Below are 14,738 nucleotides of genomic sequence, written 5' to 3'. Positions count from 1 at the left end.
AATTTTTATGATTGCACGGAGCAATATTTAATCTTTAGAAATCGAAGTTGAAAACTTTATCTACAAGTTCCACTAAAAAAAGGCATACTAATACACTCTTTAAGACTGTAATGAGAGAAAAAGATAAAACATTACAGTGCTACAAGATATTAACAAAGGACAGCCTCAAACTCAGAGATCTGTCTGCCTCTGCCTCTTTTCCATTTCATTTTTTCAGATTTATTTTATTTACATCAGTGTTTCACTTGCATGCATATCTATACACTATATGCAAGCCTAGCACATGTAGAGACCAGGAGAGTGTCTCAGATCCCCTGGAATTGGAACTGTCACATGGGTTCTGGGAATGGAACCTCGATCTTCTGTAAGATCTCTTTAACCACTAAGCCACCTACTTCTCCAGCCATGCTTCTATTTTCTCAGTGCAATAGGGAGTAAGAGGAGACAGAGGAGACACTAAAAATGTTAAGAACAGAAATAAAGCTATAAAATACATTTTTAAGAATATACAGGGACTGGCAAGAAAAAGCCCTGAGTGCTTGTGTTTATTCCCAGATTCTACATAAATGGGGAAAGTTGACACCTGGCAGTTATCCTTTGACCTCTAAACTCATGGCATGCCATGTATGCACTCACACACACACAAATGATGAATAAAAAAATTTAAAGAAACAAATAACAAAGGCTTATACAACTTTTAGGCAACTCCCCGAGTTGTGATTAATTACAGCAGAACAACTCTACTACTTGTATAAACTGTAGAACATTTTTACAAAATAAACCCTGAAGTTTACTATATATACTGATGCCATATTTGATCAAATGCTTTCTCAAAAATTTTTTCTTGTTTTAGCTCCATTATTCTAAAGTCCTTTCATTTGAACATGGGTACAGGTAACAGTTTCCCATAGGACAATCAATAAATACAGGATCTGGGGACTAGAAAGACAGCTTACCCGTTTAGTGCTTATTGCTCTTCCAGAAAACCTGTGTTTACTTCTCAGCACCAATGACAGGAGATTCATAACCTCATATAACTCCAAGATCTAGTAACAACCACACACACACACACACACACACACACACATTTTTAAAAGAATAGGGGGAGGAAACTGAAGGAGAGGAAGGAGGGGAAACTGTGGTTGGTATGTAAAATGAATGAAAAAATAAGTAGAAATTTTCAAAAAGAAAGTAAATAAATACATGGCTCATTGAACATGTCCTCTCTCCTAGGTAGGGGATACCCAGGATTTCTTCTTCATTGTCTTTTAACATTCCATGCAGGGCCCAGATTATTGTTCTATTTAAGGATGGAGTGGTCCCTTAACTCTGGCTCCTGAATTTAAGAAAGGCTCTTGAGACAAAGGACTGACAATTGGAGAATAAGCTACTATCAACTTTTCTTCCAACCTATGCAGATCTTTTCTCCTGGACCTGGAATCCGAGGACCTGAAAGGGTGAACTAGGGTCTAATGCTGTAGACAACCTTACTTCAGTTTCAGTGTGCTTTTGTACATGAATGTAACAAAGAGAGCAATGATCCAAGGTCCATTGTTTGAGTTCAGAAAAACATGTAAATAAATGTCAATAAGCACATACTAAATAGTGACAGAACAGCCCTTTCCCAGAACTTTCTCGGGACAACACAATTAAACACAATGCCAGGCACATACTACAGATTATGTCTAGAAAGCATGAAAGCAAGGCAGAAGACTGTATCTAGATCATGGTACACTGACCAGATCAGGTTCTATAGCTATGATATAACATCCAACAAGAAGAAACATGCCTTATAAATTGAATGTAAATGTTTGTCACAGGAGGCACAAAATCACGTTCAAGGACAATCCAGGGAACAAAAATGCAGCTGAGGTAAAAGGCCCTCTGCCTTCTTTTCCTGGAGCCTCTCTCATAGTTCTCCATGGCATTGTTCACCATGGGTCATTCTTTTGACTGTGTTCCGACGGCCAGAGGACAGACTCAGTGAAGAATTGGTCACACTTCCAAACAGGTGAGCTACATGGGAGGATATAAGCCACATGCAGCCAATTGGCACACTGTGGAACTTCTATGTAAGTAGAACGTCTTTGCTTTTTGAAGACCATATTCAGTTATGAAATGGTGCTTACTGATAACCCATCACAATAAAATCACTGGCAAACAGATGCTAGACATGTGGTTAGTTTTGTTGTAATCCCTAGACTGGTAGAGCTATGAAGAGTAATTATTCTCATTTATTTACTATCTATTCTCTGCCAGTCACTATACCAGCCACTTGTTCATATTCAAATATTTTATGGGCAAGTGTTATCACAGTCATCGTGAATACTGTCCACAGCTCCACAGAGCTCAAATCTTAGTGCCATTCATGGGCAGCTGAGAGCACATGTGACCCAGAAGAGTACAAAGGCAGTCCTTGTACCAGCTTGTTCCCCAAGTAACAGACCTCAAACAACTCATTTACCCTTCTTGGTCTCAATAGATGACCTCAGTTGATGTCCACTTTCTGTTGTTGATTGCTGTTCATTTGGTTTAGGGTTTTGTTGTTGTTTGGGTTCTGTTTTCTATGTTTTATTAACACATAATAATTATATGTAATAGTGCTCCACTGTGACATTTTCATACGTGATATAATGTATTTTGATCATTTTTGCTCTTCCTTAACCTGGTTTTGATCCTTTCTCATTCTGACTTTCCCTTTGTCTCTCCATCCAGCCTGGTGTTACTTTCTTGTCCTTTTTTTGTGTGATTCAGTGGGGTTGTCAAGTTGACAGGAGCATGCGCATTTTACCAGTGGCTACACCACTGATGAAAATAGTTCTCTCCCAATCCTCCTCCTATGGCAGGGTGTTGATAAGTCATATCTTATGTAGAAACTGTGTAAGTAATGTCCACTACTAGAAGTCATGAGAGCAGTACCCACATGCCAATATGCCAGCATACCTCACCTATCCCCACAGCCCCCCACCTCCTACATTCTTTTTTCTCTTTCTTCCATAACTCCCTGGCCTTGGGGGTGGTGATACAGATGCCCCATTCATGATTGAAAACACAACATGTTGTTATTCTCAATATTTTGGTCAGTTATGAGCCTCTGAAGTCACCAGTGACCACTGTAAAGGAAGTCTTTCTGACCAAATATGACAGCAAAGCTATTCTGGGGACAGAAGCACAATTGTTTGGGCAGCAATCTACTGGGCATATCATTTCCATTTTGCAAGAAAACAGCAGCAACTTTCCCACTAAGACCTATGAACTCCAAATCCATTGGTATGTTTTACAGCCCTGGATTTCCTCAGAGTGGGCATCAAATCCAATCAGAAAGTAGTCAGTTACCCAGATAACAGACTTGTTGCTATTGTACCAATGGGATCATCTTCTTGGGATGGTTGGTATTGTTGCATTTCCAGGGTCAATGTTTGAATGAGACTAGTGATGACAATTCTCTCCCAGCAGCCCAAAGAGTACTTTCTGGTACCATGATGATGACAATTCTGTCCCAGCAGCCTGAAGAGTACTTTATGGTACCATGAGGCCTATTGAGTAGAGAACCTACAACCAATGCATGTAACATCTTTATCGATGGCCTCTTACCATCTAATTCTGTGTGCAATCAAGGGCATTGACAATCACCTTTATTTTTAGAGGGATTCAGGTGCCTCCTGGCATTAAATTTTTCATTTAGTAGCCTGTGTCTTCTAGAATCAGACTTGCCTCCATCTGAACTCTCTTAAATTTTATTTTTTGATTAGTTTATTAAGGTCCAGACTTCTTTATAACTTGTTCATACACCATTAGCTTTGGCCGACCCTTTCCTCTATATCTCTCATTCTTCCAGTACTGAGTAGACCCCCCCCCGCCCGGCAACATTTTAGAGCTTTCAACTTACAGAACCCCCTTCTATTTTGGGGTCATAAGTGTTCTACAACCCCAAAAGAATCCTTCTCCTCCCAAGAGATTCTTTCTAGTTCCCTAGACTATGCACACTCAGTGCCCTGTGGATGTGCATGTGTAAAAGTGAGCAGCTATCTTTCACACGTACAAAATAGCATGAGGCATTTGTCGTTCTGACCCTGTGTTAACCGCATTTAGTATTTTCCAGGTTCGGTTTCTCCTGAAAATTTGGAAATTTCATTTTTCTTACAGCTTTATTAAATTCTATTATGCATGTGTGTTTCTTCATGTGTGCACACTTGTGTGTGTGACACATTTCACTATCTACCTATCTATGCATTAGAAGCAATGAATGCAGATGTGCAATAAACATCTCTGCAGTAGGATACAGAGTTCCCTGGGTACATGCAGAGGAGTGGTATATCTGAATCATTTCTGTGTTCAGTTTTTTTTAAACCCCTATGTAGATTTTTTTAAGGTGGCGGCACAAGCTTACACTGCTATGAACAGTGAATAAAGGCTACTCTTCCCAACATAGTTCCAGCATTTATCACCTTTTGTTTCCTTGATGTTGGTCATTATCACTGGGGTGAGATGGAGTTTATTGAGACAGTATATCACTCTGTAGTCCAGGATTTCCTGACAACTCAGGATTGCCTGGAACTTAATACACAACTCTCACTGGCCTATACCTCACAATCATCCATACACCTCAACTTCCCAAATTCTGGGGTTGCAGGCATGAGCCACTATTCCCATTTTTAAGCTATCGTCTAAGGAAGTAATGAAAACAAAAAAATGCTTGTTTACAACACGAATGAGTATGCATCTGTCATTATAGACAAAGGTTTGTCAGGCCATACCACTCTGAACACAAAAAGGGTCTTGAAAATCTTGGTGTTTTAACTTAAACCGTAAGACACTGAAAAGTGAAATGATTTAGCCAAGACAATGAATTTCTCCAGTAACAAGGTCAGCACAAAAATTTATCATTCAGCATTTAGTTTTGTATCTGTCCCTTGATTTAACTCACCAACTTTATGCTCTAACTCCCACAGTCAGAAAACAACTGTATGACGTCAGACTTTCCTCCTCAATCGCTTCTCTGTCTCTAAGCACCATTTAGTTCTCTTTCCATAACCACCACTGGAGAACACAGATCCTGTGATCTGAAGTAGATCTTAATTCTTTCTGCACTTTAAAAAGAAACAAATGCCAAGCAACACTTTATGGCTTTGGTATTCCTTAATAATCAGAAGTACATTCTTGAATGCCACTTTGTGGAAGACACATCTTTATGTGTGTTGTGTGCACCTACTTGGGAAGGTCGTTATAGAGACATCCCTCAATGCTTGGTTTTAGTTCTTGGAGCCCTAACTCACACTTCCCCTGCCATTCATCACTTTCATGAGTGTTTCCTACTTTGCTGTCCTTTTGTATTTTGTAAGCATCCAATATGTTGACGAAGTTGATTCTGGCCAGATGGGTTTCTACAGCTCTGTTTATATTGTGGTTATAAACATTGGTTGTGTCCTTTCTCTAGTCACATTTTCTCTAACTGGTTTCATGGATAGGCAGACCCAGTTCCACTCTGTCACTGAAAATGATGACTGGACCAAAAGAAGATGATATTTTCCAGCAAAACTAACATACTTTTTCCTGGGATCACTTGGGAAATCCATGAGCCATGTCCATGAGGCAATGTGAAAGAACTGAGTTAAAACTATTTCACTATTTGAACATTTTTTCCCATGTTTATGGTCCTCGTCCTCCTTTCCTGGATTAGAAATAACTTTTTATCTGGTTCAAAACAGTTATTTCTGAGGATCTACTAACAATAAAGCATGTTTTCCAAGGACCCAAGTTAGGTTTCCAGCACCCACATCAGGTGACTAACTCTGGCTCGTCTGGAGCATGAAACACCTTCTGGCTTCCACTGGCACCGGCACTCATGTGCACACAGACGCAGGCACACATACAAACACATGATTAAAAATAAACTAAATCACAAGTGCAACATTAATTTCTTTGATTAGACCAGATATTTTATTTTTTACCTTTCTTTGAAATTCTTTATGAGATGGGCAATGAAAACTAAACCTGTTGTATTAGACTTTATCATAGCTCTATCATTGTGTCAAATATATGAGATTTGCAATTCAAAGAAGGAAAGATTCATTTTGGCTTACAGCTTCCAAGGTTTCAGTCCACATCACATTCTGGCTCAGTTACATTGTTAAGGGTATAAGGCAGAACATCATGGTATCAGGGTATGGCAGAGGCAAGCTGTTTACCTCCACCTCATGGCATCAAAGAAAAAGAGGGAGAGGGAAGTAAGAAAACAAAAAAGGGGTGATAAACACAGGCTTGGACCTATACCAGCGGGCTTCTTTCTGCTTTTGTTCCATGCAAGACCAGCCTACAAGATGGTGCTGCCTGTGTTCAAGGTCAATCCACACCTTTTTTTGTTTGTTGAGTTTTTCCAGACAGAATTCCTCTGTGAAACAGCCTTAGCTGTCCTGGAACCAGCTCTGTAGACCAGGTTATCCTGGAACTCACAGAGCTCTGCCTGCCTCTGGCTCCCAAGTGCTGGGATTAAAAGCGTGCACCACCACTACCCAGCAATCCACATCTTTCCAATTGCATCTTAAATGCCAGTCGTTTCTGAGAAAGCCCCCAGAGACATCCTCCAAAGTCTGCTTCACTAATCTCCTAAGCATCTCTCAAATTAATCAAGTTGATCATTCAGATTAAATATGCACCAAACCCATTTTGCAGTTGGATAATGCATTGAACAGTGACTTCCAGGCCTCTCCTACCACCCGAACACTATGGGAGAATCAAATGCACAAGACTGAGTTATATACAGTTTTTATTAACTGGATGGAAGCAAGCCACTTGTCTGAGAGACTGTCCTGAGGGCAGTGAACTTTTCAAATGTGATCCCATTTCCTGAGATAATAGAAGCAGGAAGACTAAGAAATACAGTTTGGGGTAAAGGTAAAGTGCTCAGCACTAAGTTGAAATTGGGAACCTGAAGGATGACTTAAGTCGGGGGTGGTGGGGCTAAGGCTCAGAACATAGCTATGGGTGCTGCATGGAAATCTACCAGTCAATGACCATAAACAAAGCAACTCAAGTGCTAGGGGTGGGAGGCTTAGGCAGAGAAGAGACCTAATAAGGTACCTTGGAAACCAAAGGGAGAAAATCAGAGAAATAAAGAGAATATCACAATTTGCTATCATAAAGAAAAGTAAAATTAAATCAAGATAGAGAGGCATGACTAAGAATGAAAAATGCTACCCTGGGGTAAAACACAATGAAGACTGAAGAACCCATTGAGGTTTTTACTCAGATAGTCAAAACACATAAAATTTTTATATATATTTTATTTAACTTTTTACACACATTACTCTCAGTTCCCTTGCTCTCCCCTCCTCCCCCAGCCCCTATTCCACCCAACCCCCATCCCATTCCATCTCCCTTCTGCTCCCCAGGGAGGATAAAGCCTTCCATGAGGGATTTTCAGAGTCTGTCATATAATCCCGGGCAGGGCCTAGGTCCTCCCCTATGTGTCCAGGCTGAGAGAGCATCCCTCCATGTGGAATGGGGCTCCCGGAGTCCATTTGTATGCCAGGAATAAATATTGATCTACTCTCCAAGGTCCCATAAGTTGCCAAGGCCTCTTCCCTGACACCCAGGTTGGGGGGGGAGTGTCTGGATCAGTTCCATGCTGGTCTCTCAGTCATCAACCTGGGGTCCATGCATTCCCCCTTGTTTAGGTCAGCTGCCTCTGTGAGTCTCAACAGCCTGGTGTTGATTCCTTTGCTTATCACTCCTCTTTGCAACTGGGTTCCAGGAGTTCAGTTTGGTTTTTAGCTGTGGGTGTCTGCCTCTGCTTCCATCGGCCGCTGGATGAAGGTTCTATGATAGCATACAAGGTAGAGATGGCTCAGCCATTAAAGGCTAGGCTCACAACCAAAAACATAACACATAAAATTTACCTGTTTAAAATTCATCAGTACTATGGTCACAGGGTTGTGTACCTACCAGTACAATACGCTTCCAGAAAATTTCACCATGCAGAAAGAAAACACAGACTCTTTAGTAGTGGCTCCCCACTCCCCACCTCTCTACTAGCAACTTCTAGCAACTACTCCATTACCTCCTACTTCTATGGAATTGCCCATTCTGAACATTTGCTGTAAATAGAATCAACCTTTTGTGTTTGGCCTCATTTACCTGGCATGAATTTCCAAGATTCATCCATGTTGTAATTTCTATCAGCACTTCATTCCTATATATAATATTTTTACTGCATATCCATTGATTTCTTTCAGCCTATTTGTTCCATTACTGCCAGAGAGCTGAGAGTCCCTTTGGGAGTGAAGGAGACACAAGTAAGGAAGCTTCTTTCTCTTCCTTGTACTCTGTCACCTGCCTGATAGAACCTCCACTGATGTCTTTGAGAGCCACAAAGAGGTAGACCTCACCAGTCACACCTCAAAAGAGGCAGTGATGGAAGCCCTGCAATGACTCAGAGGCATCCCGGAACATGTGTCATATGGACACTGCTGTCCATATGTATTGTTTCAATATTATTTTAACAATGGATATTTTTAGGTTGTCTCCAGGTTGGGGTTATCATGAATTAAACTAATGTTATGAAACTGTAAACAGGAGTCCTTTCATGGACATAGCTTTCATTCCTTTAAAGTAAATGTCTAATAGTAGAATGTGATTCATCCAAATCTGTGATATGATCTTCAAAAGTAGTTGTATGGTTAAGTAGTTGTATGGTTTTATGAGTCTATCCTCCCTCATGGTGACTGAAAATTCAAGTCTTTCCACACACCTGCCAACATTCGGGACTGTCAGTGTTGAAGAGTTGAATGAAGCAGTGACTTTCTGTGGTTCTCACTTGGTCTTCTCTGGTAGTCAGTGCTGTTGATTGTGTTTTACATGCTTAGTGGATATCTATAGTCTCAGTTTCTTACATAATTGTTCAAACATTTCATCCTTTTCAAAAAAGAATACTTTATCTTATTACTGTTGCTACAGATGGAAAAAAATTTGTCACGTATGCACTGTGAGTTTGCCATTTCCTGGACTTACTAGTGTATTTTGAAGGGTAATTCTTTCCTTTTTTAAATTTAAATTAGAAACAAGCATACTTTACATGTCAATCCTACTTCCCTCTCCCTCACCTCCTCCCCTGGCCCCCTCCAAACCTCTATGCCATCCCTTTTCTGCTCCCCAGGGAGGGTGAGGCCTTCAATGGGCTATCTTCAAAGTCTGTCATGTATGTCATTAGGAGCAGGGCCTAGGCCATCGCCAGTGTGTCTAGGCTGAGAGAGTAGCCCTCTATGCAGAACAGGCTCCCAAAGTCCGTTTGTATACTAGGGATAAGTACGGATCTGCTGCCAGAGGCTCCGTAGATTTCCCAGGCCTCCTAACTGACATCCACATTCAGGGGGTCTGGATCAGTCCTATGCTGATTTCCCAGCTATCACTCTGGGATCCATGAGCTCCTCCTTGTTCAGGTCAGCTGTTTCTGTGGGTTTGTCCAGCCTGATCTTGACCCATTTGCTCATCACTCTTCCAACTCTGTAAAAGAATTCCAGGAGTTCACCTCAGTGTTTAGCTGTGAGTGTCTGCTTCTGTTTCCATCAGCTACTGAATGAAGGCTCTAGGATGACATATAAGGTAGTCATCAATCTCATTATCATAGAAGAGCATTTAAGGTAGCCTCTCCACTTTGCTTAGATTGTTAGTTGAGATCATCCTTGTAGATCTCTGAATACTCCCCCAGTGACAGATTTCATTTAAACCTATAATGGCTCCCTCTATTAAGATATCTCTTTTCTTGCTCTCCTCTATTCTTCCTCAGACTCAATCTTCCTGGTCCCTAATATCCTACTCTCCACTACTCTTCTCCCCTTCTCTTTCCCCTAACTCCCTCTTCACTCCCCCCATGCTCCCAATTTGCTCAGGGACCTTGTCCCTTTCCCCTTCTCCATGGGACCTTGTGTGTCTCTCTTATGGTTGTCCTTGTTTTCTAGCTTCTCTGGAGTTGTGGACTGTAGGCTGGTAATCCTGTGCTCTATATATAATATCCATTTATGAGTGAGTACATACCATATTTGTGTTTTTGTGACTGGGTTACCTCACTCAGGATGGTTTCATCTAGTTCTATCCATTTGCCTGTGAATTTCAAGATTCCATTGTTTTTTTTCCACTGAATAGTTCTCCATTGTGTAAATGTACCACATTTTCTCCTTCCATTCTTCAGTTGAGGGGCATCTAGGTTGCTTCCAGGTTCTGGCTATTACAAATAATGCTGCCATGAACATAGTTGAATAGATGTCCTTGTTGTATGAATGTGCATACTTTGGGTATATGACTAAAAATGAAATTTCTGGATCTTATGGTAAACTGATTCCCATTTTTCTGAGGAACCACCACACTGATTTCCAAAGTGGCTGAACAAGTTTGCACTCCCACCACCAGTGGAGGAGTGTTCCCCTTTCTCCACACCCTATCCAGAATAAACTGTCATTGGTGTTTTTGATTTTAGCCATTCTGACAAGAGTAAGATGGTATCTCAGATATTTTTTTATTTACATTTCCCTGATGGATAAGGATGTTGAGCACTTTCTTAAGTGTCTTTCAGCCATTTTAGATTCCTCTACTGAGAATTCCCTATTTAGTTCTGTATCCCACTTTTTAATTAGATTATTAGGTGTTTTGGTGCCTAGCTTCTTGAGTTCTTTGTACATTTTGGAAATCAGCCCTCTGTCAGATGTGGGGTTGGTGAAGATCTTTTCCCATTCTGTGGGCTGCCATTTTGTCTTGTTGACTGTGTCCCTAGCCTTACAGAAGCTTCTCAGTTTCAAGAGGTTCAATTTATTAATTGTCAAGATCAGTGTCTGTGCTAGTGGTGTTATGTTCAGGAAGCAGTCTCCTGTAACAATTCATTCAACGGTACCACCCACTTGCTCTTCTAAGAGATTCAGTGTGGCTGGATTTATGTTGAGATCGTTGATCCATTTGAACTTGTTTGTGCATGGTGATAGACATGGATCTATCTGCAGTCTTCAACATGCCAGTATCCTGTGGTGCCAGCACCAATTTTTTTACATTTTAAATAGCTTGTTTTACATGTTAATCCCAGTTCCCTCTCCCTCTCCTCCTCCTGCACCCCCACCATCCACCCCATCCTCCCACCCTATTCCGCATAGGGGATATCTAGAGTCTATCATTTCATTCAGGGTAGGGTCCAGGCACTTCCCTAAGAGTCCAGGCAGAGAGAGCAACCCTCTTTGTGTTATGGACACACGATGTCTGTTAGTATTCGAGGGATAAACACTGATCCACTGCTCAGGACCTCATAGGTAGCCCAGGCCTCCTCATTGACTCTCACATTCAGGGGGTCTGGATCGGTCCCATGCTGGCCTCCCAGCTGTCGGTCTGGGGTCCAAGAGCTCTCCCCTGTTTGGATCAGCTGACTCTGCTGGTTTTGCCAGCCCATTCTTTGCCAATTTGCTCTTCGCTCCTCTCTCTCTGTCGCTGGGTTCCTTGGGTTCTGTTTAGTATTTAACTGTTGGTGTTTGCCTCTGTTTCCATCATTTGTTGAAGATGCTTTCTTTTTTCCATTGCATAATTTTAGCTTCTTTGTCAAAAATCAGATGTTCATAGGTGTGTGGGTTAATATCAGGGTGTTCAATTCCATTCCATTGCTCTACCTTTCTATTTTTGTGCAATTACCAAGCTGTTTTCAGGACTATAGCTCTATAATAGAGCTTGAAGTCAGGGATGGTGATGCCTCCAGATGTTGCCTTGTTGAACAGGGTTGTTTTGGCTATCTTGGGTCTTTTGCTTTTCCATACAAAATTGATTATTGTTCTTTCACGGTCTGTGAAGAATTGTGCTGGGATTTTAATGGGGATTGCATTGAATCTGTAGATTGCTTTTGGCAAGATTGCCATTTTTACTATGCTCATCCTACCTATCCAAGAGCATAGGAGATCTTTGCATTTTCTTGTGTCTTTTTAATTTCTTTCTTTAAAAACTCAAAGTTTTTGCTATACAGGTCTTTCACTTATTTGGTTAGCATTACCCCAAGATAATGTTGTTTGTGGCTATTGTAAAGGGTGATGTTTCTCTGATCTTTTTCTCAGCCCACTTATTGTCGGTATATAGTAGGGCTACTGATTTTTTTTTTAGTCAATCTTGTATCCTGCCACTTTGCTGAAGGTGTATATCAGCTGTAGGAGTTCTCTGGTAGAGTTTTTTGGGTCACTTATGTAAACTATCATATCATCTGCAAATAGTGAAAGTTTGACCTCTTCCTTCCCAATTTGTATCCCGTTGATCCCCTTTTGTTGTCTTAATGCTCTAGCTAGAACTTCAAGTACAATATTGAAGAGATATGGAGACAATGGACAGCTTTGTCTTGTTCCTGATTTTAGAGGAATTGCATTGAGTTTCTCTCTATTTAGTTTGATGTTGGCTCTTGGTTTGCTGTATTATTTTATTATGTTTATATATGATCCTCTTATCCCTGATCTCTCTAAACCTTTACCATGAATGGTTGCTGGACTTTGTCAAAGACTTTTTCAGCATCTACTGAGATGATCATGTGGTTTTTCATTTCCATTTTGTTTATATGGTGGATTACATTGATGGATTTTCATATGTTGAACCATCCCTGCATCCCTGGAATGAAGCCTACTTGATCATGGTGGATGGTTTTTCTGGTGTGCTCTTGGATTCTCTGATGTGTTCTTGGATTTCTTGGCACTGACAGCTTCCATTGTTTGGTGGGAAACTGTTCTCTCTGCTTCCAAGATGCCAGGCAGCTTGGTGTCGAGTCATCCACAAAGGAAAAACACTGTCTTCATATGTAATATGACACATATGAATTTGCTCACCCAAGGCCTTATATAAGAAACACATCTATTCATGATAGCAGAGTCTTCATTGTTTGGTAGCCACATAAAAGCTCATTTTTTCATACCATCAGCTTGATGATTAACATGAGTTTTTAATGGGATACAATTGTTCAGGCTACAGCATCCAGCAAATATCTATGGCCTCCATAATGGTGTCTTCCCTTTCATTTTTGATTTGTGTTTATGCTGTCCCTTCCTGTGTGTCCTTTTGGTATTTTGACACATTCTAAGACTCACTGGTCGCATGCTTGCCATATATCCCTTTTGGTTGACCTTAGTCTCACAATCCTGCCTCATCCTCTCAAGTGCTGGGATTTCAGGCATGTGCCATCTCAACTGGCTTAATTTTAAATAATAACTGATGTTGATGAATTTTATTAATCTCTTCAGAGACTTTACTGTTTTGTCATTTTACTCTCTTACTAAAATTGTTACTGTTGTCATTCTGCTTTGTTTTCTGGAAATTTAATAACTAGGTTTACTATTATTTAATTGAGACTATTATCTAATTTTGTTATGACTTGTTCTCTATGCATGAATTATTTAGACACACAGTGTTAAATTTTCAAACATGGAGATAATTTTAAGATATATTATTTAAATTAGCTTCTAATTTGGTTTGTTGTAGTCAATGAGCATATCACATAATTTCAGTCCTATACCATAGCACATATTAGTGACAATCCATAGACAATTGAAAAGGATGAGTTTTTGATGCTATTGGTTATCATATTCTATTAAGTTAGTGTGCTTTTGGATGTCTTCAATTGTTGCTGGTTTCTTTTTCCTTCTTACAGAGAACATATTAAAGTCCCCTGCTGTGGTTGTGGCCTCCTCCTTAACACTGTTATTTTTATTCACATATTTTGAAACTCTAATACTAGACTCAGGTACATTATGTTTGGGATTTCTCATTATTTACCATTTTGTCATTTCAAATAGCTCTTTCCATTAGAAAAGACCACTGTCTTCACCTCTAGCTTGCCTGTAATTACCCAGTTTTCCTACATTTACTGTTGGCATGTCATATCTTTTGTTATCTTTTCATTTTTAGTCTGTGCTTTCACATGGATTAATCAATACCTTTTAATTTTCTATCTTATTTCTTGTATTAACTTTTTAGGTAAGTCTCCAATTAATGCTGTTATTGGATGTTTTTTCATTAGTCCACTTCTAATTCGCCAAAGACTATCAGCAGGTCTCAATTGCTAGCTACACAATGTGGTATATACTTGATTCATTTTAGTTCCTGCCTGGAACTAAAAGTTGATCAAAATACATAAGGAACCATAGTATTCAGATATTGGACATCAGCCTGGGCCATCTATTTTTCATGTTTGTAAAGGCTTGCCTCATGCTTTGTGCCCAGTTTAATGTTCACACTGAAGACTATGTTCTACAGTTGCTGACTTTTAACATTAGTAGACATGAGGCACACCCTAATGTGGACAGAATACTTACCATCAGTTTTGATACTCAATAGTTATTTCCTAAGCCAAGAAACTTGACTTGAGTCATCTGAGCTGAGCATGTCTGAAGAACGGAAGCTCTTTGGAGTTCTGAAGAGAATGTGGGAAGTCCTGTGACCCTGGGAGCATCTCCTGTATATGTGAGCAGTCCTGTGACCCTAGACGTATCTCCTGTATATGTGATATCTCCATGTGGTTCTTCACAGCAATCCCACAAGGATTATATGATACCCACCCTTAATAAATGAGAACACTGGACTCCAGGAACTTATGCATCTTAACTAGATAGAGAACAGAAACAGGGGCCAGAATTCTCCTCAGGTACACACTTTCTCAGAAGCTTTTTTATCCTAAAAACTCTTTGAGACAGATTTCAAAGGTTTAGGGTGATAGAATGGACAGTAAGTGAAAATTCAGGTCC

This window comes from Mesocricetus auratus, unplaced genomic scaffold (genome assembly GCF_017639785.1).
Source record: "Mesocricetus auratus isolate SY011 unplaced genomic scaffold, BCM_Maur_2.0 Super-Scaffold_6730, whole genome shotgun sequence".
Classification (NCBI taxonomy): domain Eukaryota; kingdom Metazoa; phylum Chordata; class Mammalia; order Rodentia; family Cricetidae; genus Mesocricetus; species Mesocricetus auratus.
This window is presented reverse-complemented; position numbering follows the sequence as displayed.